Below are 27,780 nucleotides of genomic sequence, written 5' to 3'. Positions count from 1 at the left end.
TCATAAGAATGCAAAGCATGGCGCTTCTTAAATAATCTGTCAAAGACGTCTGACAAGGCAAGCTGTGGCTTTCAATTTAATATATTAAAAAATAAAGTAACAACCACTTTTCTAGGGTGAGCTCAAGCAAACCAACCTTTGCTAAACCCTTTGAAGGACCGAGTGTTTTTCAGTGGGATGCTCCCCCCATGACCAGACATTTTTTGGCTGTATTTGACTCTCTTCCAATAAAAACAAAATGCACTAAAAAATGTGTTACAGTGGCATCTTGGACTTGGTGTCCTTGTTTTCAGAACATTTTGGGGAACGTTATAACGTACTTCAGAAACCATAAAGCTTCTCTCTTTTTTTCAACACTATATTTTGTATTTAGTTTAATTTCTTGAAATAAAAAACGTTAAGCATTTTCTGATTATTATCTATTTCGCTTAGTGTTTTCAAAGAGATACATGTATAACAACGTGTTATTCTATTACTTGACGGACCTTATACAATACTTCTTGAATGTTTTGTTGAAAAATATTGCTGCGGGACACAAGGTAAAAAATAACTAGCCATTGATAGGTTGCATTTCTGAAACTGCAGCTCGGCACCGTTGGTTGTGCTTGGCAGAAAAGGGCATAGCTGGAATAGGCTAGTGAGTTGGGGGTATAGCTCAGTGGTAGAGCATTTGACTGCAGATCAAGAGGTCCCCGGTTCAAATCCGAGTGCCCCCTTTTTTTCTAAATTAAAATACAAAATGCACGTTAACATTTTTTATTTCAGCTAGAAGCAAAAAATAGTGTTTCAAAGACAGCAACAAGGTACAGACAGGGTTTGAAGACGTGATCCTCAATTTACGGGACCAAACACCTTACCACTTGGCCACCGCACCCTTTACAACTGGAGAAATTAGAAGCTTGGCCTCTCTTGAGAAGGCCGCCTGGGAAGGCAATCTGGCTGGCCAGTTTAATATAAAAAAGAGTTCCTGTTTGAGCTCAAACCACAAACCTTTCGGTTAACAGTGAACGCCAAGGATGGCAACATAGTCACGGAAAATATTTAAAAAGACAACAGTGGTCTCCAAATGTATTTAAAATACAAACATAAAATAGGTTGCCAGAAATATATTATCAATAGAAATTAGTAAATACTATTTTGCAAATAGTATTTTTTTTTTAATACTTGACACCATCTACCGGCTGTAGCATACACCAATTTTTTATTTATTTTTTCATAAGAATTAACTGAAAGATTCAATATTGCCTCAATTATCAAGCCTGTCAGTAACTGCAGTTTGCATAAATTAAATATTGCATAAATTAAATATTACCAGTATTGCGGAAAAAGTAAATCCGAACACACACACAAGTAGGGCTTGAAGTTTTCAGCTTTTATTTTTAATCAGGTGAAGTCCCTTTAAACAAATTGAGCTGATTCTGTTTTAGAATTAAACTCAGAAAAAGCTGTTAATTACAAAACAATCTTTGTTTTTACCTTCATATCTTGCCTGAGCCTAATTCTGGTCCTCTTAATTTTATTTCAAACAGAGCTGACAAAATACGTAATTTGTTCATTCCCGATCCTACTTTTAACTCGCATTTCATTTTTACAGTCGCCTAATTTAACGCTGTGTTTTTGTTTATTTATTTATTATTATTATTATTATTATTATTATTATTATTATTATTATTATTATTATTTATTTATTTATTTATTTATTTATTTCTTAGCAGCCGCTCTTATCCTGGGCGACTTACAGTCGTAAACAAAAATACATTTCAAGGATCACAGTACAAGTAATAATACGGTTAAGAGCAAGATAAATACAATGACTTTGGTTCTAGCAAGTACAAGTACGATTCAAGAAAAATACGATTTTCCCCACTAGTTTAACAGAGATGTCCTGAAAGATTTTTTGAAGCATAAAAATGAATACCTAGTGCGGAGTGTACAGTGATAGCAACTCCTTCGGGCGCCTGCTCTGAGTATTTCGCCAAACATACCACAAAGCATTTTGGGATATTGGAGGATACACAAAACATGTAGTTTGGTATTACAGCGTCCACACTTCTGATATACCGCACTACCTGATGCGATCTAATTAGAACCGGACTCGAGACTACCTCCTGAGGTGGTCTCGAGTACGATATTAAATGCTGCGTAGTGTGGACGCAAACCGTATTTAGCACTTTTAAGCCGGCTTAAACGCAACTAATACGGTTTAAAGGCATAGTGTGGACAGGGCCTTTGTTTTACATTCAATGGAGTTCATATTAGAGTGAAGCTATGGTCGCATTGCTGAGTAAGGAGTAACCATAAAACAAGGCACATGCTAATAGTATGTAGTTTTTAAATCAATACAACTGTAGCAGCACCATAAGATAACAAATTGTTGTGCTGTGAGTTGAATCTTAATGGAAACATTTAATAAAAAATTACATTTAACCAATCTCGGACATAACATGTAAAAAGGAATATCAGAGTGTCCCCTTATATTTATAGAAATTGACTTGGAAAGCATCTTCACTGTTACCATGAAGAATACGTAACATGAAAATGATGACTGTCATAAGAATGCAAAGCATGGCGCTTCTTAAATAATCTGTCAAAGACGTCTGACAAGGCAAGCTGTGGCTTTCAATTTAATATATTAAAAAATAAAGTAACAACCACTTTTCTAGGGTGAGCTCAAGCAAACCAACCTTTGCTAAACCCTTTGAAGGACCGAGTGTTTTTCAGTGGGATGCTCCCCCCATGACCAGACATTTTTTGGCTGTATTTGACTCTATTCCAATAAAAACAAAATGCACTAAAAAATGTGTTTCAGTGGCATCTTGGACTTGGTGTCCTTGTTTTCAGAACATTTTGGGGAACGTTATAACGTACTTCAGAAACCATAAAGCTTCTCTCTTTTTTTCAACACTATATTTTGTATTTAGTTAATTTCTTGAAATAAAAAACGTTAAGCATTTTCTGATTATTATCTATTTCGCTTAGTGTTTTCAAAGAGATACATGTATAACAACGTGTTATTCTATTACTTGACGGACCTTATACAATACTTCTTGAATGTTTTGTTGAAAAATATTGCTGCGGGACACAAGGTAAAAAATAACTAGCCATTGATAGGTTGCATTTCTGAAACTGCAGCTCGGCACCGTTGGTTGTGCTTGGCAGAAAAGGGCATAGCTGGAATAGGCTAGTGAGTCGGGGGTATAGCTCAGAGGTAGAGCATTTGACTGCAGATCAAGAGGTCCCCGGCTCAAATTCGAGTGCCCCCTTTTTTTCTAAATTAAAATACAAAATGCACGTTAACATTTTTTATTTCAGCTAGAAGCAAAAAATAGTGTTTCAAAGACAGCAACAAGGTACAGACAGGGTTTGAAGACGTGATCCTCAATTTACAGGACCAAACATCTTACCACTTGGCCACCGCACCCTTTACAACTGGAGAAATTAGAAGCTTGGCCTCTCTTGAGAAGGCCGCCTGGAAAGGCAATCTGGCTGGCCAGTTTAATATAAAAAAGAGTTCCTGTTTGAGCTCAAACCACAAACCTTTCGGTTAACAGTGAACGCCAAGGATGGCAACATAGTCACGGAAAATATTTAAAAAGACAACAGTGGTCTCCAAATGTATTTAAAATACAAACATAAAATAGGTTGCCAGAAATATATTATCAATAGAAATTAGTAAATACTATTTTGCAAATAGTATTTTTTTTTTTAATACTTGACACCATCTACCAGCTGTAGCATACACCAATTTTTTATTTATTTTTTCATAAGAATTAACTGAAAGATTCAGTATTGCCTCAATTATCAAGCCTGTCAGTAACTGCAGTTTGCATAAATTAAATATTGCATAAATTAAATATTACCAGTATTGCGGAAAAAGTAAATCCGAACACACACACAAGTAGGGCTTGAAGTTTTCAGGTTTTATTTTTAATCAGGTGAAGTCCCTTTAAACAAATTGAGCTGATTCTGTTTTATAATTAAACTCAGAAAAAGCTGTTAATTACAAAACAATCTTTGTTTTTACCTTCATATCTTGCCTGAGCCTAGTTCTCGTCCTCTTAATTTTATTTCAAACAGAGCTGACAAATTACGTAATTTGTTCATTCCCGATCCTACTTTTAACTCGCATTTCATTTTTGCAGTCGCCTAAATTAACGCTGTGTTTTTGTTTATTTATTATTATTATTATTATTATTATTATTATTATTATTATTATTTATTTATTTATTTATTTATTTATTTATTTATTTCTTAGCAGCCGCCCTTATCCTGGGCGACTTACAGTCGTAAACAAAAATACATTTCAAGGATCACAGTACAAGTAATAATACGGTTAAGAGCAAGATAAATACAATGACTTTGGTTCTAGCAAGTACAAGTACGATTCAAGAAAAATACGATTTTCCCCACTAGTTTAACAGAGATGTCCTGAAAGATTTTTTGAAGCATAAAAATGAATACCTAGTGCGGAGTGTACAGTGATAGCAACTCCTTCAGGCGCCTGCTCTGAGTATTTCGCCAAACATACCACAAAGCATTTTGGGATATTGGAGGATACACAAAACATGTAGTTTGGTATTACAGCGTCCACACTTCTGATAAACCGCACTACCTGATGCGATCTAATTAGAACCGGACTCGAGACTACCTCCTGAGGTGGTCTCGAGTACGATATTAAATGCTGCGTAGTGTGGACGCAAACCGTATTTAGCACTTTTAAGCCGGCTTAAACGCAACTAATACGGTTTAAAGGCATAGTGTGGACAGGGCCTTTGTTTTACATTCAATGGAGTTCATATTAGAGTGAAGCTATGGTCGCATTGCTGAGTAAGGAGTAACCATAAAACAAGGCACATGCTAATAGTATGTAGTTTTTAAATCAATACAACTGTAGCAGCACCATAAGATAACAAATTGTTGTGCTGTGAGTTGAATCTTAATGGAAACATTTAATAAAAAATTACATTTAACCAATCTCGGACATAACATGTAAAAAGGAATATCAGAGTGTCCCCTTATATTTATAGAAATTGACTTGGAAAGCATCTTCACTGTTACCATGAAGAATACGTAACATGAAAATGATGACTGTCATAAGAATGCAAAGCATGGCGCTTCTTAAATAATCTGTCAAAGACGTCTGACAAGGCAAGCTGTGGCTTTCAATTTAATATATTAAAAAATAAAGTAACAACCACTTTTCTAGGGTGAGCTCAAGCAAACCAACCTTTGCTAAACCCTTTGAAGGACCGAGTGTTTTTCAGTGGGATGCTCCCCCCATGACCAGACATTTTTTGGCTGTATTTGACTCTCTTCCAATAAAAACAAAATGCACTAAAAAATGTGTTACAGTGGCATCTTGGACTTGGTGTCCTTGTTTTCAGAACATTTTGGGGAACGTTATAACGTACTTCAGAAACCATAAATCTTCTCTCTTTTTTTCAACACTATATTTTGTATTTAGTTTAATTTCTTGAAATAAAAAACGTTAAGCATTTTCTGATTATTATCTATTTCGCTTAGTGTTTTCAAAGAGATATATGTATAACAACGTGTTATTCTATTACTTGACGGACCTTATACAATACTTCTTGAATGTTTTGTTGAAAAATATTGCTGCGGGACACAAGGTAAAAAATAACTAGCCATTGATAGGTTGCATTTCTGAAACTGCAGCTCGGCACCGTTGGTTGTGCTTGGCAGAAAAGGGCATAGCTGGAATAGGCTAGTGAGTTGGGGGTATAGCTCAGTAGTAGAGCATTTGACTGCAGATCAAGAGGTCCCCGGTTCAAATCCGAGTGCCCCCTTTTTTTCTAAATTAAAATACAAAATGCACGTTAACATTTTTTATTTCAGCTAGAAGCAAAAAATAGTGTTTCAAAGACAGCAACAAGGTACAGACAGGGTTTGAAGACGTGATCCTCAATTTACGGGACCAAACACCTTACCACTTGGCCACCGCACCCTTTACAACTGGAGAAATTAGAAGCTTGGCCTCTCTTGAGAAGCCCGCCTGGGAAGGCAATCTGGCTGGCCAGTTTAATATAAAAAAGAGTTCCTGTTTGAGCTCAAACCACAAACCTTTCGGTTAACAGTGAACGCCAAGGATGGCAACATAGTCACGGAAAATATTTAAAAAGACAACAGTGGTCTCCAAATGTATTTAAAATACAAACATAAAATAGGTTGCCAGAAATATATTATCAATAGAAATTAGTAAATACTATTTTGCAAATAGTATTTTTTTTTAAATACTTGACACCATCTACCGGCTGTAGCATACACCAATTTTTTATTTATTTTTTCATAAGAATTAATTGAAAGATTCAGTATTGCCTCAATTATCAAGCCTGTCAGTAACTGCAGTTTGCATAAATTAAATATTGCATAAATTAAATATTACCAGTATTGCGGAAAAAGTAAATCCGAACACACACACAAGTAGGGCTTGAAGTTTTCAGGTTTTATTTTTAATCAGGTGAAGTCCCTTTGAACAAAATGAGCTGATTCTGTTTTATAATTAAACTCAGAAAAAGCTGCTAATTACAAAACAATCTTTGTTTTTACCTTCATATCTTGCCTGAGCCTAATTCTGGTCCTCTTAATTTTATTTCAAACAGAGCTGACAAAATACGTAATTTGTTCATTCCCGATCCTACTTTTAACTCGCATTTCATTTTTGCAGTCGCCTAATTTAACGCTGTGTTTTTGTTTATTTATTTATTATTATTATTATTATTATTATTATTATTATTATTATTATTATTTATTTATTTATTTATTTATTTATTTATTTATTTCTTAGCAGCCGCCCTTATCCTGGGCGACTTACAGTCGTAAACAAAAATACATTTCAAGGATCACAGTACAAGTAATAATACGGTTAAGAGCAAGATAAATACAATGACTTTGGTTCTAGCAAGTACAAGTACGATTCAAGAAAAATACGATTTTCCCCACTAGTTTAACAGAGATGTCCTGAAAGATTTTTTGAAGCATAAAAATGAATACCTAGTGCGGAGTGTACAGTGATAGCAACTCCTTCGGGTGCCTGCTCTGAGTATTTCGCCAAACATACCACAAAGCATTTTGGGATATTGGAGGATACACAAAACATGTAGTTTGGTATTACAGCGTCCACACTTCTGATAAACCGCACTACCTGATGCGATCTAATTAGAACCGGACTCGAGACTACCTCCTGAGGTGGTCTCGAGTACGATATTAAATGCTGCGTAGTGTGGACGCAAACCGTATTTAGCACTTTTAAGCCGGCTTAAACGCAACTAATACGGTTTAAAGGCATAGTGTGGACAGGGCCTTTGTTTTACATTCAATGGAGTTCATATTAGAGTGAAGCGATGGTCGCATTGCTGAGTAAGGAGTAACCATAAAACAAGGCACATGCTAATAGTATGTAGTTTTTAAATCAATACAACTGTAGCAGCACCATAAGATAACAAATTGTTGTGCTGTGAGTTGAATCTTAATGGAAACATTTAATAAAAAATTACATTTAACCAATCTCGGACATAACATGTAAAAAGGAATATCAGAGTGTCCCCTTATATTTATAGAAATTGACTTGGAAAGCATCTTCACTGTTACCATGAAGAATACGTAACATGAAAATGATGACTGTCATAAGAATGCAAAGCATGGCGCTTCTTAAATAATCCCCGGTTCAAATCCGAGTGCCCCCTTTTTTTCTAAATTAAAATACAAAATGCACGTTAACATTTTTTATTTCAGCTAGAAGCAAAAAATAGTGTTTCAAAGACAGCAACAAGGTACAGACAGGGTTTGAAGACGTGATCCTCAATTTACGGGACCAAACACCTTACCACTTGGCCACCGCACCCTTTACAACTGGAGAAATTAGAAGCTTGGCCTCTCTTGAGAAGGCCGCCTGGGAAGGCAATCTGGCTGGCCAGTTTAATATAAAAAAGAGTTCCTGTTTGAGCTCAAACCACAAACCTTTCGGTTAACAGTGAACGCCAAGGATGGCAACATAGTCACGGAAAATATTTAAAAAGACAACAGTGGTCTCCAAATGTATTTAAAATACAAACATAAAATAGGTTGCCAGAAATATATTATCAATAGAAATTAGTAAATACTATTTTGCAAATAGTATTTTTTTTTAAATACTTGACACCATCTACCGGCTGTAGCATACACCAATTTTTTATTTATTTTTTCATAAGAATTAATTGAAAGATTCAGTATTGCCTCAATTATCAAGCCTGTCAGTAACTGCAGTTTGCATAAATTAAATATTGCATAAATTAAATATTACCAGTATTGCGGAAAAAGTAAATCCAAACACACACACAAGTAGGGCTTGAAGTTTTCAGGTTTTATTTTTAATCAGGTGAAGTCCCTTTGAACAAAATGAGCTGATTCTGTTTTATAATTAAACTCAGAAAAAGCTGCTAATTACAAAACAATCTTTGTTTTTACCTTCATATCTTGCCTGAGCCTAATTCTGGTCCTCTTAATTTTATTTCAAACAGAGCTGACAAAATACGTAATTTGTTCATTCCCGATCCTACTTTTAACTCGCATTTCATTTTTGCAGTCGCCTAATTTAACGCTGTGTTTTTGTTTATTTATTTATTATTATTATTATTATTATTATTATTATTATTATTATTATTATTATTATTTATTTATTTATTTATTTATTTATTTATTTATTTCTTAGCAGCCGCCCTTATCCTGGGCGACTTACAGTCGTAAACAAAAATACATTTCAAGGATCACAGTACAAGTAATAATACGGTTAAGAGCAAGATAAATACAATGACTTTGGTTCTAGCAAGTACAAGTACGATTCAAGAAAAATACGATTTTCCCCACTAGTTTAACAGAGATGTCCTGAAAGATTTTTTGAAGCATAAAAATGAATACCTAGTGCGGAGTGTACAGTGATAGCAACTCCTTCGGGTGCCTGCTCTGAGTATTTCGCCAAACATACCACAAAGCATTTTGGGATATTGGAGGATACACAAAACATGTAGTTTGGTATTACAGCGTCCACACTTCTGATAAACCGCACTACCTGATGCGATCTAATTAGAACCGGACTCGAGACTACCTCCTGAGGTGGTCTCGAGTACGATATTAAATGCTGCGTAGTGTGGACGCAAACCGTATTTAGCACTTTTAAGCCGGCTTAAACGCAACTAATACGGTTTAAAGGCATAGTGTGGACAGGGCCTTTGTTTTACATTCAATGGAGTTCATATTAGAGTGAAGCGATGGTCGCATTGCTGAGTAAGGAGTAACCATAAAACAAGGCACATGCTAATAGTATGTAGTTTTTAAATCAATACAACTGTAGCAGCACCATAAGATAACAAATTGTTGTGCTGTGAGTTGAATCTTAATGGAAACATTTAATAAAAAATTACATTTAACCAATCTCGGACATAACATGTAAAAAGGAATATCAGAGTGTCCCCTTATATTTATAGAAATTGACTTGGAAAGCATCTTCACTGTTACCATGAAGAATACGTAACATGAAAATGATGACTGTCATAAGAATGCAAAGCATGGCACTTCTTAAATAATCTGTCAAAGACGTCTGACAAGGCAAGCTGTGGCTTTCAATTTAATATATTAAAAAATAAAGTAACAACCACTTTTCTAGGGTGAGCTCAAGCAAACCAACCTTTGCTAAACCCTTTGAAGGACCGAGTGTTTTTCAGTGGGATGCTCCCCCCATGACCAGACATTTTTTGGCTGTATTTGACTCTCTTCCAATAAAAACAAAATGCACTAAAAAATGTGTTACAGTGGCATCTTGGACTTGGTGTCCTTGTTTTCAGAACATTTGGGGGAACGTTATAACGTACTTCAGAAACCATAAAGCTTCTCTCTTTTTTTCAACACTATATTTTGTATTTAGTTTAATTTCTTGAAATAAAAAACGTTAAGCATTTTCTGATTATTATCTATTTCGCTTAGTGTTTTCAAAGAGATACATGTATAACAACGTGTTATTCTATTACTTGACGGACCTTATACAATACTTCTTGAATGTTTTGTTGAAAAATATTGCTGCGGGACACAAGGTAAAAAATAACTAGCCATTGATAGGTTGCATTTCTGAAACTGCAGCTCGGCACCGTTGGTTGTGCTTGGCAGAAAAGGGCATAGCTGGAATAGGCTAGTGAGTTGGGGGTATAGCTCAGTGGTAGAGCATTTGACTGTAGATCAAGAGGTCCCCGGTTCAAATCCGAGTGTCCCCTTTTTTTCTAAATTAAAATACAAAATGCACGTTAACATTTTTGATTTCAGCTAGAAGCAAAAAATAGTGTTTCAAAGACAGCAACAAGGTACAGACAGGGTTTGAAGACGTGATCCTCAATTTACGGGACCAAACACCTTACCACTTGGCCACCGCACCCTTTACAACTGGAGAAATTAGAAGCTTGGCCTCTCTTGAGAAGGCCGCCTGGGAAGGCAATCTGGCTGGCCAGTTTAATATAAAAAAGAGTTCCTGTTTGAGCTCAAACCACAAACCTTTCGGTTAACAGTGAACGCCAAGGATGGCAACATAGTCACGGAAAATATTTAAAAAGACAACAGTGGTCTCCAAATGTATTTAAAATACAAACATAAAATAGGTTGCCAGAAATATATTATCAATAGAAATTAGTAAATACTATTTTGCAAATAGTATTTTTTTTTTAATACTTGACACCATCTACCGGCTGTAGCATACACCAATTTTTTATTTATTTTTTCATAAGAATTAACTGAAAGATTCAGTATTGCCTCAATTATCAAGCCTGTCAGTAACTGCAGTTTGCATAAATTAAATATTGCATAAATTAAATATTACCAGTATTGCGGAAAAAGTAAATCCGAACACACACACAAGTAGGGCTTGAAGTTTTCAGGTTTTATTTTTAATCAGGTGAAGTCCCTTTAAACAAATTGAGCTGATTCTGTTTTATAATTAAACTCAGAAAAAGCTGTTAATTACAAAACAATCTTTGTTTTTACCTTCATATCTTGCCTGAGCCTAATTCTGGTCCTCTTAATTTTATTTCAAACAGAGCTGACAAAATACGTAATTTGTTCATTCCCGATCCTACTTTTAACTCGCATTTCATTTTTGCAGTCGCCTAATTTAACGCTGTGTTTTTGTTTATTTATTTATTTTTATTATTATTATTATTATTATTATTATTATTATTATTATTATTATTATTATTAATTATTTATTTATTTATTTATTTATTTATTTATTTATTTCTCAGCAGCCGCCCTTATCCTGGGCGACTTACAGTCGTAAACAAAAATACATTTCAAGGATCACAGTACAAGTAATAATACGGTTAAGAGCAAGATAAATACAATGACTTTGGTTCTAGCAAGTACAAGTACGATTCAAGAAAAATACGATTTTCCCCACTAGTTTAACAGAGATGTCCTGAAAGATTTTTTGAAGCATAAAAATGAATACCTAGTGCGGAGTGTACAGTGATAGCAACTCCTTCGGGCGCCTGCTCTGAGTATTTCGCCAAACATACCACAAAGCATTTTGGGATATTGGAGGATACACAAAACATGTAGTTTGGTATTACAGCGTCCACACTTCTGATAAACCGCACTACCTGATGCGATCTAATTAGAACCGGACTCGAGACTACCTCCTGAGGTGGTCTCGAGTATGGTATTAAATGCTGCGTAGTGTGGACGCAAACCGTATTTAGCACTTATAAGCCGGCTTAAATGCAACTAATACGGTTTAAAGGCATAGTGTGGACAGGGCCTTTGTTTTACATTCAATGGAGTTCATATTAGAGTGAAGCTATGGTCGCATTGCTGAGTAAGGAGTAACCATAAAACAAGGCACATGCTAATAGTATGTAGTTTTTAAATCAATACAACTGTAGCAGCACCATAAGATAACAAATTGTTGTGCTGTGAGTTGAATCTTAATGGAAACATTTAATAAAAAATTACATTTAACCAATCTCGGACATAACATGTAAAAAGGAATATCAGAGTGTCCCCTTATATTTATAGAAATTGACTTGGAAAGCATCTTCACTGTTACCATGAAGAATACGTAACATGAAAATGATGACTGTCATAAGAATGCAAAGCATGGCGCTTCTTAAATAATCTGTCAAAGACGTCTGACAAGGCAAGCTGTGGCTTTCAATTTAATATATTAAAAAATAAAGTAACAACCACTTTTCTAGGGTGAGCTCAAGCAAACCAACCTTTGCTAAACCGTTTAAAGGACCGAGCGTTTTTCAGTGGGATGTTCCCCCCATGACCAGACATTTTTTGGCTGTATTTGACTCTCTTCCAATAAAAACAAAATGCACTAAAAAATGTGTTACAGTGGCATCTTGGACTTGGTGTCCTTGTTTTCAGAACATTTTGGGGAACGTTATAACGTACTTCAGAAACCATAAAGCTTCTCTCTTTTTTTCAACACTATATTTTGTATTTAGTTTAATTTCTTGAAATAAAAAACGTTAAGCATTTTCTGATTATTATCTATTTCGCTTAGTGTTTTCAAAGAGATACATGTATAACAACGTGTTATTCTATTACTTGACGGACCTTATACAATACTTCTTGAATGTTTTGTTGAAAAATATTGCTGCTGGACACAAGGTAAAAAAATAACTAGCCATTGATAGGTTGCATTTCTGAAACTGCAGCTCGGCACCATTGGTTGTGCTTGGCAGAAAAGGGCATAGCTGGAATAGGCTAGTGAGTCGGGGGTATAGCTCAGTGGTAGAGGATTTGACTGCAAATCAAAAGATCCCCTGTTCAAATCCGAGTGCCCCCTTTTTTTCTAAATTAAAATACAAAATGCACGTTAACATTTTTTATTTCAGCTAGAAGCAAAAAATAGTGTTTCAAAGACAGCAACAAGGTACAGACAGGGTTTGAAGACGTGATCCTCAATTTACGGGACCAAACACCTTACCACTTGGCCACCGCACCCTTTACAACTGGAGAAATTAGAAGCTTGGCCTCTCTTGAGAAGGCCGCCTGGGAAGGCAATCTGGCTGGCCAGTTTAATATAAAAAAGAGTTCCTGTTTGAGCTCAAACCACAAACCTTTCGGTTAACAGTGAACGCCAAGGATGGCAACATAGTCACGGAAAATATTTAAAAAGACAACAGTGGTCTCCAAATGTATTTAAAATACAAACATAAAATAGGTTGCCAGAAATATATTATCAATAGAAATTAGTAAATACTATTTTGCAAATAGTATTTTTTTTTTAATACTTGACACCATCTACCGGCTGTAGCATACACCAATTTTTTATTTATTTTTTCATAAGAATTAACTGAAAGATTCAGTATTGCCTCAATTATCAAGCCTGTCAGTAACTGCAGTTTGCATAAATTAAATATTGCATAAATTAAATATTACCAGTATTGCGGAAAAAGTAAATCCGAACACACACACAAGTAGGGCTTGAAGTTTTCAGGTTTTATTTTTAATCAGGTGAAGTCCCTTTAAACAAATTGAGCTGATTCTGTTTTATAATTAAACTCAGAAAAAGCTGTTAATTACAAAACAATCTTTGTTTTTACCTTCATATCTTGCCTGAGCCTAATTCTGGTCCTCTTAATTTTATTTCAAACAGAGCTGACAAAATACGTAATTTGTTCATTCCCGATCCTACTTTTAACTCGCATTTCATTTTTGCAGTCGCCTAATTTAACGCTGTGTTTTTGTTTATTTATTTATTATTATTATTATTATTATTATTATTATTATTATTATTATTTATTTATTTATTTATTTATTTATTTATTTCTCAGCAGCCGCCCTTATCCTGGGCGACTTACAGTCATAAACAAAAATTCATTTCAAGGATCACAGTACAAGTAATAATACGGTTAAGAGCAAGATAAATACAATGACTTTGGTTCTAGCAAGTACAAGTACGATTCAAGAAAAATACGATTTTCCCCACTAGTTTAACAGAGATGTCCTGAAAGATTTTTTGAAGCATAAAAATGAATACCTAGTGCGGAGTGTACAGTGATAGCAACTCCTTCGGGCGCCTGCTCTGAGTATTTCGCCAAACATACCACAAAGCATTTTGGGATATTGGAGGATACACAAAACATGTAGTTTGGTATTACAGCGTCCACACTTCTGATAAACTGCACTACCTGATGCGATCTAATTAGATCCGGACTCGAGACTACCTCCTGACGTGGTCTCGAGTACGGTATTAAATGCTGCGTAGTGTGGACGCAAACCGTATTTAGCACTTATAAGCCGGCTTAAATGCAACTAATACGGTTTAAAGGCATAGTGTGGACAGGGCCTTTGTTTTACATTCAATGGAGTTCATATTAGAGTGAAGCTATGGTCGCATTGCTGAGTAAGGAGTAACCATAAAACAAGGCACATGCTAATAGTATGTAGTTTTTAAATCAATACAACTGTAGCAGCACCATAAGATAACAAATTGTTGTGCTGTGAGTTCGATCTTAATGGAAACATTTAATAAAAAATTACATTTAACCAATCTCGGACATAACATGTAAAAAGGAATATCAGAGTGTCCCCTTATATTTATAGAAATTGACTTGGAAAGCATCTTCACTGTTACCATGAAGAATACGTAACATGAAAATGATGACTGTCATAAGAATGCAAAGCATGGCGCTTCTTAAATAATCTGTCAAAGACGTCTGACAAGGCAAGCTGTGGCTTTCAATTTAATATATTAAAAAATAAAGTAACAACCACTTTTCTAGGGTGAGCTCAAGCAAACCAACCTTTGCTAAACCCTTTGAAGGACCGAGTGTTTTTCAGTGGGATGCTCCCCCCATGACCAGACATTTTTTGGCTGTATTTGACTCTCTTCCAATAAAAACAAAATGCACTAAAAAATGTGTTACAGTGGCATCTTGGACTTGGTGTCCTTGTTTTCAGAACATTTTGGGGAACGTTATAACGTACTTCAGAAACCATAAAGCTTCTCTCTTTTTTTCAACACTATATTTTGTATTTAGTTTAATTTCTTGAAATAAAAAACGTTAAGCATTTTCTGATTATTATCTATTTCGCTTAGTGTTTTCAAAGAGATACATGTATAACAACGTGTTATTCTATTACTTGACGGACCTTATACAATACTTCTTGAATGTTTTGTTGAAAAATATTGCTGCGGGACACAAGGTAAAAAATAACTAGCCATTGATAGGTTGCATTTCTGAAACTGCAGCTCGGCACCGTTGGTTGTGCTTGGCAGAAAAGGGCATAGCTGGAATAGGCTAGTGAGTCGGGGGTATAGCTCAGTGGTAGAGCATTTGACTGCAGATCAAGAGGTCCCCGGTTCAAATCCGAGTGCCCCCTTTTTTTCTAAATTAAAATACAAAATGCACGTTAACATTTTTTATTTCAGCTAGAAGCAAAAAATAGTGTTTCAAAGACAGCAACAAGGTACAGACAGGGTTTGAAGACGTGATCCTCAATTTACAGGACCAAACACCTTACCACTTGGCCACCGCACCCTTTACAACTGGAGAAATTAGAAGCTTGGCCTCTCTTGAGAAGGCCGCCTGGAAAGGCAATCTGGCTGGCCAGTTTAATATAAAAAAGAGTTCCTGTTTGAGCTCAAACCACAAACCTTTCGGTTAACAGTGAACGCCAATACGGTGTCCATTTTAGGACATCCTCAGACCTTACCCCTCCTCAAGTCAATCCTCACTCCTCCTCAAGTCAATCGTCACCCCTCCTCGAGTCAATCGTCACCCCTCCTCGAGTCAATCATCAGACATCAGACCTCACCCCTCCTCGAGTCAATCGTCAGACCTCCTCGAGTCAGTCGTCAGACCTCCTCGAGTCAATCGTCACCCCTCCTCGAGTCAATCGTCAGACCTCCTCGAGTCAATCGTCAGACCTCCTCGAGTCAATCGTCACCCCTCCTCGAGTCAATCGTCAGTCCTCCACGAGTCAATCCTCACCCCTCCTCGAGTCAATCGTCATACCTCCTCGAGTCAATCATCAGACCTCTTCAAGCCATACTATCCCCTCCCCCTTTTTACGGTTACTGGAATAGCTGGACAGAAGTTTAGCAGTGCAGTTTTACTTGCTCGAGAGACCGGTGAGTACTAGAACAATTAAAAAAAAATAAAAATAAAAAATACACAAATTAAATAGGCCTATATTAATATACGTACACAAACGTACCTTAATAGGACAGCATGAGTTAGTGCAGTTCAATGTGTTGTACGTTAATTTGAAAATACGTTAAAGAAACTACGTATATTTTTTCACATTTTTTAATTACTTTTATAATATAGGTTGCTGGTGTTTTGCAGTGTTGAAAATCAGACGATGGAAAACCAGAACCGTATCCTTTAAATGAAAACATACACCAATAACTCTTTCTTCATAATCTTAGTGTTATAATTACATTTTATCGTAAAAGGAGTAGTTTGAACTTTGAAAACGTTTTATTTCTAACATTGTATATAATAGGGTGGGTTTATGAATTTAATCAACTAAAATCTAAGATGCATTGCTAATAATGACCAATCTTGCTATAAATTAAGCAAGCCTTTGAATACAAAAAGAGATTTAACTGTACAAAAATATATATTTTTAAATAAAATGTACTATTTTTTTCTCGCAGCCATCTAGGATTTTCTAAGTTGGCATACATGAATACATGTTTGCGTTTTATTTAATTTTTCTAATAATCTTAATTATGTATGCTTATGAGATAGTGAAGTCAAAATAAGGAGATAGTAAATCAAAATAAGGTGATACTAATTCAAAATAATGAGATAGTATGTCGAACTTATAATGTAATTTTAAAATGTATTTCTTTTTTTATTTGTGCCGGAAATGGGCTTCCATTGGCTTCCACGTTCCGTTTTTAGCGAATTAGTAATTACATATCTTTTTTTTTTTCCCAGTGGAATATGGCAGACTACAATGATCAGTATGATTAGCTGAAGAACGAATTAAAAGAAGGTAGTATAAACTGTATTTAGCATTTCTAGATATTTAATGTTGCACTCATTTTAAGTTATTAGTATTGTCTGCAGTTCTGTTGCAAAAGCTAACTCTGTTTTTTAATTAAATTCATAGCACGAGCATTTTGTGGTAGCTAACTTAAGACGACTGTCGACTTGGTTTTTCAGCTCTGCACACTCCTTGCTAACAACAACGTTTTCCATTACAATCCTACATCAATAATTACATTATTGTAAACTGCACATTTGATTTAATTTGTGATTGTTGTACATATAGGAATACTGACAGACAATGGGTTTGATACACGCGTGAAAGCCCTGTTGAAAAGGACATCGCAGTCAGACGTCGTCAGTAAATGCCAAGGTAATTATGAGTCATTTCAGTCCTCTTATAAATTGTGTTAAAGCTTGAAAAGTAATATCTTAAAGGGGGCTGTATTCCTATCAGTGCAAGTTCTTACTAAAAGGAAGGTCGGGATGATTGGCTGTACTGTATGTAATTAATCCTCCGGACTGTAGATGGCAGTGCAAACAATCCAACGACAATTGTTTTACCACATTTAATAATGTTAAATATATTAAGTTGACAAATAAACCCTATGTAGCTACCAGATCACTGCTTTCTATGTGTTTTTATTGGGAAGATGGGTGTTTAATAAATTTTTATTTGGGAAGATGGCAAATAAACTATAATAAAAATAAAACTAAAAATGCAATTAGTTTTATTTTTATTATAGTTTATTTGCCATCTTCCCAAATAAAAATGTATTAAACACCCATCTTCCCAATAAAAACACATAGAAAGCAGTGATCTGGTAGCTACATAGGGTTTATTTGCCATCGTCCCTAATTAAAATGTGTCTAACCTATCTTCCTAATAGAAACCTAAAAAACAAAAAAAACTAGAAAGCATTACCTAGGCAGTGTCTCTTTGGCATCTTTCTCCAGACTCTTTTTTTAATACTCATCTTTTGTACGGATGCCAAAAATAAATATTTTCCGAACAGCTTTTTGCATGAATGTAAAACATTTTCATTGTTCGTAGTGACGACTATATGTATTGCGACCAATTCTCCCAGTCATCCAGTCATCCTTTTATTATGACCTGATGTTGTATGGGAAACGCATGAGGTGGCTCAGAGACTGGACACCTTTTTATTCTTTATAACTCACAATTATGATACGGTTTCCTTCAAAGTTAATCTGAAGATACATTAATAATAATGAATGTACAAGGGCACAATATGGAGTCACAATTTTGTGGAAACTGAATAGGTGATATTTATATACAGCTTGGAGTTCTACATAATTAAAAAAAACAAAAAAAAAAACCTATCCATCAAAGTGCAGACTTGGGATGTAATGCATGTAATTGCGAATTCAGAGGTTGAGAAGATCATGAACAGGTGAATTTGATTGAGTTGAATAAATAGCAATTGATAGAGGTGTGATTAACATGTCTAAACTTGATAAATACACATGGCAAATTATTTTAAAAACATTAAATACAAACGCAAATACTTGTAGTTCAAAATATTTAAATTACAAAACCAAATGCAGATACTTCAAATGTTGTTTTTAAATGTCTGGTCAGGTGTTAAACTATTACATTTACAATGTATTCCCCCTCTAAATCACAAATATTTTACAGATGCAGCAAGTGTCTTTGCAGAAATGAAAAAGGCACTACACAGCAAAAGTCTACCAATAAAAAAGAAACAATATCCTTTAAAAAAGGAAGAAAGAAAAGTACTAAAGGTTAGGGTTAGACCTATGGAGTGGAAAGGACGAACAAAAAACCGGGGGGGAAAGTACATCAAGGTCATCATGGAAGAAGAGCCTCCCAGACTTCTGATGCAAGAGACTGATGGGTACAACGACATCATTCTAATGGCTAAAGAAGCCTTGTGGAATAATCCACAAATGAAAGAAGGAACATTCACTCTTTGCCATGCGGATGGTACTCGGTGGCCTATAGAGGATTTTGAAAAGGAACATGCAAGCCTTAGTGAGATTAAGGATGTCTGGAAAAAAACCTTCTACATTGGACGCAGACCCATAGGTACCTAAACTTTATAATTAACAGAAAATAAGTAATTGCGCTTGTTAATTCTTCTAAATTCATTATACTAAAATGTGCATGTGGTCTCAGTAGTTTGTCCAATTTGTATATTACATATGTGCCTATCTTCGATATACAAACCAAATCCACACCTATACATTCATATGTCGTCAATTGTTATTTTTGTAGAGGCAGACAGTGACCAGAGCAGGGAGAGCTATGAGACTGAAGAAATGGTAGGGAAGACAGTAAAGATATTTTGGTACTGTTGTTTATAGGACATGGGTGTCCAATCTTGGTCCCAGAGTAGATTTTATAAGTTTGTTTAAACCAATAATTTATGAATCGGGAAAAAGTTTTCAGTTTGTCAAGCCAATGATAAGATGAATTAGGTAGTAGCGTTCAGTTGGAATGCAAATCTAAAAACACTGTGGCTCTCCAGGACTGGAGTTGTGCATCCCTGATACAAGACCTGACAGGACTACAGAATAGTCCATCGTCAGCACTACAAAGCTGTCATCGTAACATTTATGCATTTATTCGAAAATTATCTTCAAGCATTGACATTACTATCTACCTTTGTGAATACATTATGATGTGGTGAGCATAATCACGTTAGGATACATTTAATATTTTGGTCCAATATAATTTTTATTCTTTATTCTAGGAAGAAGTTAGCGGTTTGGAACACTCAATTGCAGGTAAAAAAACAAACAAACAAACCCCCCCCACTAAATAATGTACTTTTATGTATTAGTTGAATGTGGTGTGACAGATTTATTTACTGGTATATTGCAGAACAAAAAAGGAACCGCAAAACAAACTATGTGGAAGAGGCAAGTATTGCATTTCTTCAAAACACACATTTTAATCATTGTATCAAGACAACAATTATTCCATTCCTGAATAGTGCCAGCAGTGGATATTGATCTTTTAGTAATTTACCAGAAACATGAAATTTACATCTTTATTCTCATAATCATGGATATTTTCTTTTACGAACATTTCATTTATAGGTTGTGGATTGTGAAGACGTCCAATTTGGTAAGACACTTTGTACTACATTGAATATAGTGTGTGTGTGTGTCTAATATATATATGCATTTCTTTTGTCCAGACGTAATTGTTTTAATTTATTATTTCAGAAGATCTGACGTTTTCTGAAAGTCTCTGTGAGGTATGTTCAATGGTAGCAATATATTTGAAATTAAACATGATCTACTAATAAATACATCTTTTTTTAAAAAAAATCTTATTAAAACTGAGCTTCATGTAATTTATCTTGCATATCTGCATTTCTGAATCTTCCTGTAATATCACATTATGATTTCAGTTTCATCCAGAAAGTTAATCTACTGCAATAGAGTTGTTTAAAAAAAATAAAATGTATGCTACTTCTTTGAAAGCAATAAGACTTGACTATAGAGTAGTCTGTGTGTTTGACTTTTTTGTTTCTAGATACCTTTCTCGTATTGTAACATTTAATTTGTCTTTATTAAACCACCAGATTGCTCCTGATCGACCAAAGGGAGCTGAAGCTGCTTCTGCAGTACCCAACCAGATGCTACAGCCTCAACCTTCCAGCAGTGCAACAGAACTGGATATTAATTCTCGTATGTACAGTAAATCTTCCAGAGATTTTAATTGTATGTATTGTAACATACATCAATTACTTAAACATTAAGTATAATCCATTACCTAAAGCAGGGGTGCCCAATCCTGGTCCTGGAGGGCCGATGCCCTCCTGGTTTTTGTTCAAACTGTACACTAAATTGATTAATTGGACCAATTAAGCTTCTAATAAGGGCACAGTTGCAACAAAAGCCAGGAGGGACATCGGCCCTCCAGGACCAGGATTGGGCACCCCTGACCTAAAGTATTCCTTTTACCTTTTATTGTTTTAGAAGCATAATTGGTGATCAGTTTAAGTAAGATATCTTGTAACTGCAAGCAAATTAACTTTGATCTGAGAAACCGTTCTTGATTTTTGTCTTTCAGTTTACATGCCTAGGCTTCCCTATGTAGGTGAAGAGCAAATTAAAGTCTATGAAGACTATGTGATTGGTAGTGGTAACTTTGGAACTGTGTACAGGGGATCCTACCAGGGGACAGTTGCTGCCATTAAAAAAATCCCCATTCAAGGATCTCTGAATGACATAACACATGAGATTCTCATCTGCACGTGAGTATGGCCTCCTATTTCTTTTCTCATAAGGCTTTGTTTAATTATTTTTACCCTGCCTACAGGAGACTGTAGGATGTAGTATTAAGTTATTAGTATTAGTAAACAAAATAGCTCAAACCATTTAATGGATTTGATTTAAATTTGGTGGGATGGTTAGTGTGCTAGGGAACAACAGATTAATTTGTGGTGACGATATCTAATATTGTAGTAATGTCATAGAAACCACTTCCACATGTTAAATTAGGACAGCAGTGTGGAGTAGTGGTTAGGGCTTTGGACTCTTGACTGGAGGGTTGTGGGTTCAATCCCCGGTGGAGGACACTGCTGCTGTACCCTTGAGCAAGGTACTTTACCTAGATTGCTCCAGTAAAAACCCAACTGTATAAATGGGTAATTGTATGTAGAAATAATGTGATATCTTGTAACAATTGTAAGTCGCTCTGGATAAGGGCGTCTGCTAAGAAATAAATAATAATAATAAATTGTAGGGCAAATTAACTCTTCTGATGGCCCAGTATCTTAAAATTAGACCATAGATCCAGACCTTTTCATTTTGTATACAGTACTGTGCAAAAGTTTTAGGCAGGTGTGAAAAAATGCTGTAAAGTAAGAATGCTTTCAAAAATAGACATGTTAATAGATTATATTTATCAATTAACTAAATGCAAAGTGAGTGAACAGAAGAAAAATCTAAATCAAATCCATATTTGGTGTGACCACCCTTTGCCTTCAAAACAGTATCAATTCTTCTAGGTACACTTGCGCACAGTCAGGGATTTTGTAGGCTTATAGTCAGGTGTATGAGTAAACAATTATACCAAACAGGTGCTAATGATCATCAATTCAATATGTAGGTTGAAACACAATCATTAACTGAAACAGAAACAGCTGTGTAGGAGGAATAAAACTGGGTGAGGAACAGCCAAACTCAGCTAACAAGGTGAGGTTGCTGAAGACAGTTTACTGTCAAAAGTCATACACCATGGCAAGACTGAGCACAGCAACAAGACACAAGGTAGTTATACTGCATCAGCAAGGTCTCTCCCAGGCAGAAATTTCAAGGCAGACAGGGGTTTCCAGATGTGCTGTCCAAGCTCTTTTGAAGAAGCACAAAGAAACGGGCAACGTTGAGGACCGTAGACACAGTGGTCGGCCAAGGAAACTTACTGCAGCAGATGAAAGACACATCATGCTTACTTCCCTTCGCAATCGGAAGATGTCCAGCAGTGCCATCAGCTCAGAATTGGCAGAAAACAGTGGGACCCTGGTACACCCATCTACTGTCCGGAGAAGTCTGGTCAGAAGTGGCCTTCATGGAAGACTTGCGGCCAAAAAGCCATACCTCCGACGTGGAAACAAGGCCAAGCGACTCAACTATGCATGAAAACACAGGAACTGGGGTGCAGAAAAATGGCAGCAGGTGCTCTGGACTGATGAGTCAAAATTTGAAATATTTGGCTGTAGCAGAAGGCAGTTTGTTCGCCGAAGGGCTGGAGAGCGGTACACGAATGAGTGTCTGCAGGCAACAGTGAAGCATGGTGGAGGTTCCTTGCAAGTTTGGGGCTGCATTTCTGCAAATGGAGTTGGGGATTTGGTCAGAATTAATGGTCTCCTCAATGCTGAGAAGTACAGGCAGATACTTATCCATCATGCAATACCATCAGGGAGGCATCTGATTGGCCCCAAATTTATTCTGCAGCATGACAACGACCCCAAACATACAGCGAAAGTCATTAAGAACTATCTTCAGCGTAAAGAAGAACAAGGAGTCCTGGAAGTGATGGTATGGCCCCCACAGAGCCCTGATCTCAACATCATCGAGTCTGTCTGGGATTACATGAAGAGAGAGAAGCAACTGAGGCTGCCTAAATCCACAGAAGAACTGTGGTTAGTTCTCCAAGATGTTTGGGCCAACCTACCTGCCGAGTTCCTTCAAAAACTGTGTGCAAATGTACCTAGAAGAATTGATGCTGTTTTGAAGGCAAAGGGTGGTCACACCAAATATTGATTTGATGTAGATTTTTCTTCTGTTCACTCACTTTGCATTTTGTTAATTGATAAATATAAACTATTAACATGTCTATTTTTGAAAGCATTCTTACTTTACAGCATTTTTTCACACCTGCCTAAAACTTTTGCACAGTACTGTATATGGACTCACCATGAAAGAATCACCACACAGGATATGATCCTAGAAACTTCAAGGTCATGCCAGAAATCAATGTGGCAGGAAAGGAGGTGGGGTCTGCATCTTATGATTCCTATTTTATTTTATTTATTTTTTTTACTCTGACAACATGCAAGTTCAACTTTTGTCTGGTGGGTTTAATTTTTCTCTTACAGAAGGCTTTCCCATCCTCACATAGCCAGGGTGATGGCTGTTTCTAAGACTGATAGAGCAATTCTCATTGCAAATGAATACATCCATGGAGCAAGTTTAGAGAAAGTGCTTCATGGAGATGATGCCAATTTCAAGGTATTTTATCATACAGTTCTCAGCAACCCTAATTTTTATCTGACACAATTTATATTAATTTAATCTTGAACTCCCTCTACATGTTATAGGTACTATACTATAATGCAAGAAAAGTATTCATGATGTTTTATTTTTCCCCTTCAGTTGAATGAAGAAGAGCAATGCTACATTGGACTGGAAGTAGCTCTTGCTGTTGAGTACATTCATTCAAAGAATATAATACATCAGGATATCAAACCAGCAAATATTCTGGCAAGTGTTCATTGATTTAATAGCAAATATTAAAAATGTATAATAGAACGTCAGTAGGCACTGTCAGTATCACATCTGCTGAAAAAAATAATAATGAGAGATGCGTCCCATTTTGAAATTTTGCCCTGGTAAAATTGTTACATATATAATTTGCCGACTACCATTTCATGGTGAGCACCATCTCAAAAGGCTGGACTACTAAAGTGTATTGATTCTGATCAGCATAAAAAGGTGCAATATATTCAATAAATAAACGGTATACGCCTTTAAAATATTGATTATGGTTCTCGCTAACTATTTATGTGCCTATTTATTTTTTGTATACATGTTTTACTTGTAAAGTTAGACTTAACACATCTTTGCACCTTTTAAATAATGTGCGTGTATTAACCCAGATTATCTAACAGTTCAGTAGTAATGTAACCTTAACTTCTGACATGCTGTACATATGTTTTGTAGGTAGAGCAACGTTCAAAGAAGGCACTTCTTACAGACTGGGGGCTTGCTAATGTTCGAGATTCGGTGTCTCTAAGACTTGGAAGCAGAACTGTTGCACAGGTAGCAGGTCCTCAGGGTGGAACAGCCCTGTACATGGCGCCTGAATGCATGATCAACTTCATGCAGCCAAGCGTGAAATCTGATGTGTGGTCTTTGGGTGCAACGTTCCTAGAGCTCTTTACTGGCTGTTATCCGTGGAATGTAAACAACTGCAGAGAGCTTAGTAGGCTGCTTTTGACAGAGGCCGTGCCCCATGGCCTATCTAGCCTTAACTCTCCCCAGAAAACAATTGTTTGCCCCTGTCTGAACTACAGTTCTGATCTTCGACCTCCTGTTTCTGAGGTTGTTCAAATCTTTAAGGGTTTAGACATCATCAATTTAGAGCAACGTTATGGTTTTAAGTGGTAATTTGATAACGGTCCCTTTACATTCTGCACTACCTATGAAAACAATGGTAACTTACTTTTAGTGGGTTTTTTTTGTTCATGCTCTCCACTACATAGTTCTTGTCAGAATGTTAACAATGAAGGTTAAAGTTGCAGGTGTGTTAACAGCTGTAGCAACGTGGGGAGTGATAACTCTGTTTTTTAAAAACCCTGATACTTTCTCTTTAATCTACAGGATAATGAAAAAAAAAGTTTTAAACATTAAGGATTCTTGAGTTGTTTAAGAAATTTGTGTTTTTTTGAATAAAACTTTTGCAAATAATTTGAACAGAATTTGAAATGTATATGGAATATTTAATCAAGCTGTATTTTGTTCTGGAAGTATTTACTTACATCCAACAAAATTGTAAAACGCGGAATACAAGTTATCTTATACAAAAATAAATGAATCTGTTGAACAAGGGAAATGACTTGTGATGTTTTCTTTATTTACTAGAAATAGTGGGAGCTCACAATCTCGGAGGACATTCATTTATACAGCTGCCGGTCTTACACAGTTGTCTTAAAGCACCTTTCAAAGTCAATACAGAGCGAAGAAGTTGTAGTTTGTGCAGTAGAGAAAAGTGAACCATTTATGAAACAAATGGTCTGTTCATGAACTTAATTTAAAAAAAAAAAAAAAGTCAGGTATGAATGGCTTACATTGGCTGGACATAATGCTTAACATTAATTCCATCCCTCCAGGGCAAGTCTGTCATAGCATGCACATGCTTCAGAAAATGTTAATGGAGCTGGTCTATTTAAGTTTTCTACAGCCAACACTATTCTTGTGCTCAACAACATATAAGAAGCTGTGGCTTCTTCAACTGTTGAACGCCCACGGTAGTTTGCATGCTCAAGCACTGACTCACAAATCTGCCTAAATGCAGCATTCGCAACAGACAATGGCTCTTCTTCAGTGCATGTGAATCGATCAGCATACGTGAGAAGGTCATCATCAACAGAACACAGCATGTTTGTTGTGCCTAGAGAAAAAAAAACAATGTGAATGGCATTTAATGGTAGTGTTCCCAATTTCCAAATAATAAAGTTAATGGTAATCTGCAGTAAACACATAAACAATCACTTTCTAAGTAAATTGAAGCATTCTTGTTTCCTGCTTATGTTCAAATAACAATCTAGTTAATGACAATGCACTTGTTAGTTACCACTAAACAAATCAATAGCATTATATCATTTTTAAGATATAGTTCTAACTTCAACCACAGATTGTTTCTTATTACAACCATAACAATTAATTCAATGTTAAATTATATTCTTTGTTTAAAACTACAACAATATTTACTACGGTATATACAATGCATCTAAAAAGTACCTGTGGGTGGTGCAATGTACAAGACCTCTGGTTTCCCGAAGGGACCTGCAGCATTATTCTGTTTCCTGATTTTGTGTCGGTTCCATTCCTTTTGTTCTACAGTCAGTTCATTTTGGATCAGGGAAAGGTAGGAAAACTGCAAGCAATGGCTGTTAAAGGTACTTATTAATATACACTTTAAAATGTTTTCACATACCATTACCTTTATATATATATATATATATATATATATATATATATATATATATATATATATATATATATATATATATATATATATATAAATAAATATATATAATGTCAATATCCCTAAATTGGTCATGGAAAGATCTAAAATTGCAAAAGCTGGTTGCTGTCACGATATATATTTTTTTTTTTGTCAACGTTCAGTGTGAGGCATTTAAACATTACATTTGTAATTTTCAAAATAAGGCATGAATATTAAACAAAGAAAATACTTACATATGAATTGGATTTTGCAGATCAAGTATCTCAGACAGCACCATGGCCTATTTAAGAAAATAAAGTGCCATAAAACTTAATAATATTAATAGTAATAACAATAAATCTGATTTTGCATTTATGCAAAGACAGTTTCTTACTAAAAAAATGGGGATGGGGGATAGGACAGCTGGTAATGTATGACTAACGCATTAAAACAACTAGTAAAATAACAAAATATACTCTTACAAGTACCATGTATTAGGGCCCTTGAATAAAACATGGTATAATACATTATACAATTGAAATGTGTACCTCAAAATGGTTCTGCCATTTGTTTATCCAGGACTTTTTTAAGGCACCATTGAAGCACTCAGCCCTCTGTATGAAAAGGTTTAACATTATTAGGGCCGCCTCCATGTTATTGAACATGCCGACGGCATTGTAAAAGACAACCCTACATGCTGTGTATCTATAGAAAGACGAGGTTGGGGTCTTTCAAATGCCGCTCTCTAAGCTTTCCTGTGAGCGTGCCCTCAATACAGCTCTTTAAAATGCATAATTTGTTTACAATTTATACAGTTGGACAACCTGTACCTGTATTTGATCTAGTCAATAGTGAATATAAACTAAATTACAAATTATGACTTTGAAGCAACAACATGTTGCTAACAAAAACATTTCTATCTTAATTGTATTTTTTTCTATCTTCTTAATTGTATTTTCCCTTCTATTTGTAATTTTTTTTCTTAAATTTTTATTCTCAAAAAAAAAAAAAAAAACTTGCCTGATTATGAACAGACTTTCCAAATCGAAAGCTGTTTGCACCTGATAATGAATCTTCATGTCGGTATCTGAATGCCATCTGCATGAGTGCCACTGTGGTGTTCTCCTGCCCTCTGTCTGCTCTCATGAGCCTGGGGCAACCTTCAAAACAAGTTAAAGCATTTTAAAAGTTATATAAGAAAGGTATTGCTAAGAACTACAATGTTGGACATTTTTAACCCTTATGCTGTATGTTACACCTTTCAATATTTTTTTCCTTTAATCAAAATAATTTATATTTTTAACATGTTATTTTGGTGTTTGTTTCTTTTATCATACA

At 35.5% G+C, this 27,780-nt stretch overlaps 1 long non-coding RNA gene and 4 other non-coding genes across 5 annotated transcripts; all 5 read left to right on the top strand.

The window, feature by feature from the left end:
* Positions 1–644: 644 nt before the first annotated feature.
* Positions 645–716, top strand: trnac-gca (transfer RNA cysteine (anticodon GCA)). The gene has a single exon. It is a non-coding gene; the product is annotated as a tRNA-Cys (tRNA).
* A 5,019-nt stretch (positions 717–5,735) lies between these two features.
* On the top strand, positions 5,736–5,807 carry trnac-gca (transfer RNA cysteine (anticodon GCA)). Its single transcript has one exon. It is a non-coding gene; the product is annotated as a tRNA-Cys (tRNA).
* Positions 5,808–10,187: 4,380 nt separating this feature from the next.
* Positions 10,188–10,259, top strand: trnay-gua (transfer RNA tyrosine (anticodon GUA)). The gene has a single exon. It is a non-coding gene; the product is annotated as a tRNA-Tyr (tRNA).
* A 5,041-nt stretch (positions 10,260–15,300) lies between these two features.
* trnac-gca (transfer RNA cysteine (anticodon GCA)) lies at positions 15,301–15,372 on the top strand. The gene has a single exon. It is a non-coding gene; the product is annotated as a tRNA-Cys (tRNA).
* A 4,641-nt stretch (positions 15,373–20,013) lies between these two features.
* LOC131699693 (uncharacterized) lies at positions 20,014–21,226 on the top strand. The gene is made up of 4 exons (XR_009308269.1): positions 20,014–20,106; positions 20,208–20,239; positions 20,570–20,675; positions 21,061–21,226. It is a non-coding gene; the product is annotated as an uncharacterized LOC131699693 (long non-coding RNA).
* Positions 21,227–27,780: the final 6,554 nt, after the last annotated feature.

Source organism: Acipenser ruthenus, chromosome 23 (assembly GCF_902713425.1).
Source record: "Acipenser ruthenus chromosome 23, fAciRut3.2 maternal haplotype, whole genome shotgun sequence".
In the NCBI taxonomy this organism is placed as follows: Eukaryota; Metazoa; Chordata; class Actinopteri; order Acipenseriformes; family Acipenseridae; genus Acipenser; species Acipenser ruthenus.
The sequence above is the reverse complement of the archived record's forward strand: the minus strand, read 5'-3'. Positions and strand labels throughout refer to the sequence as shown.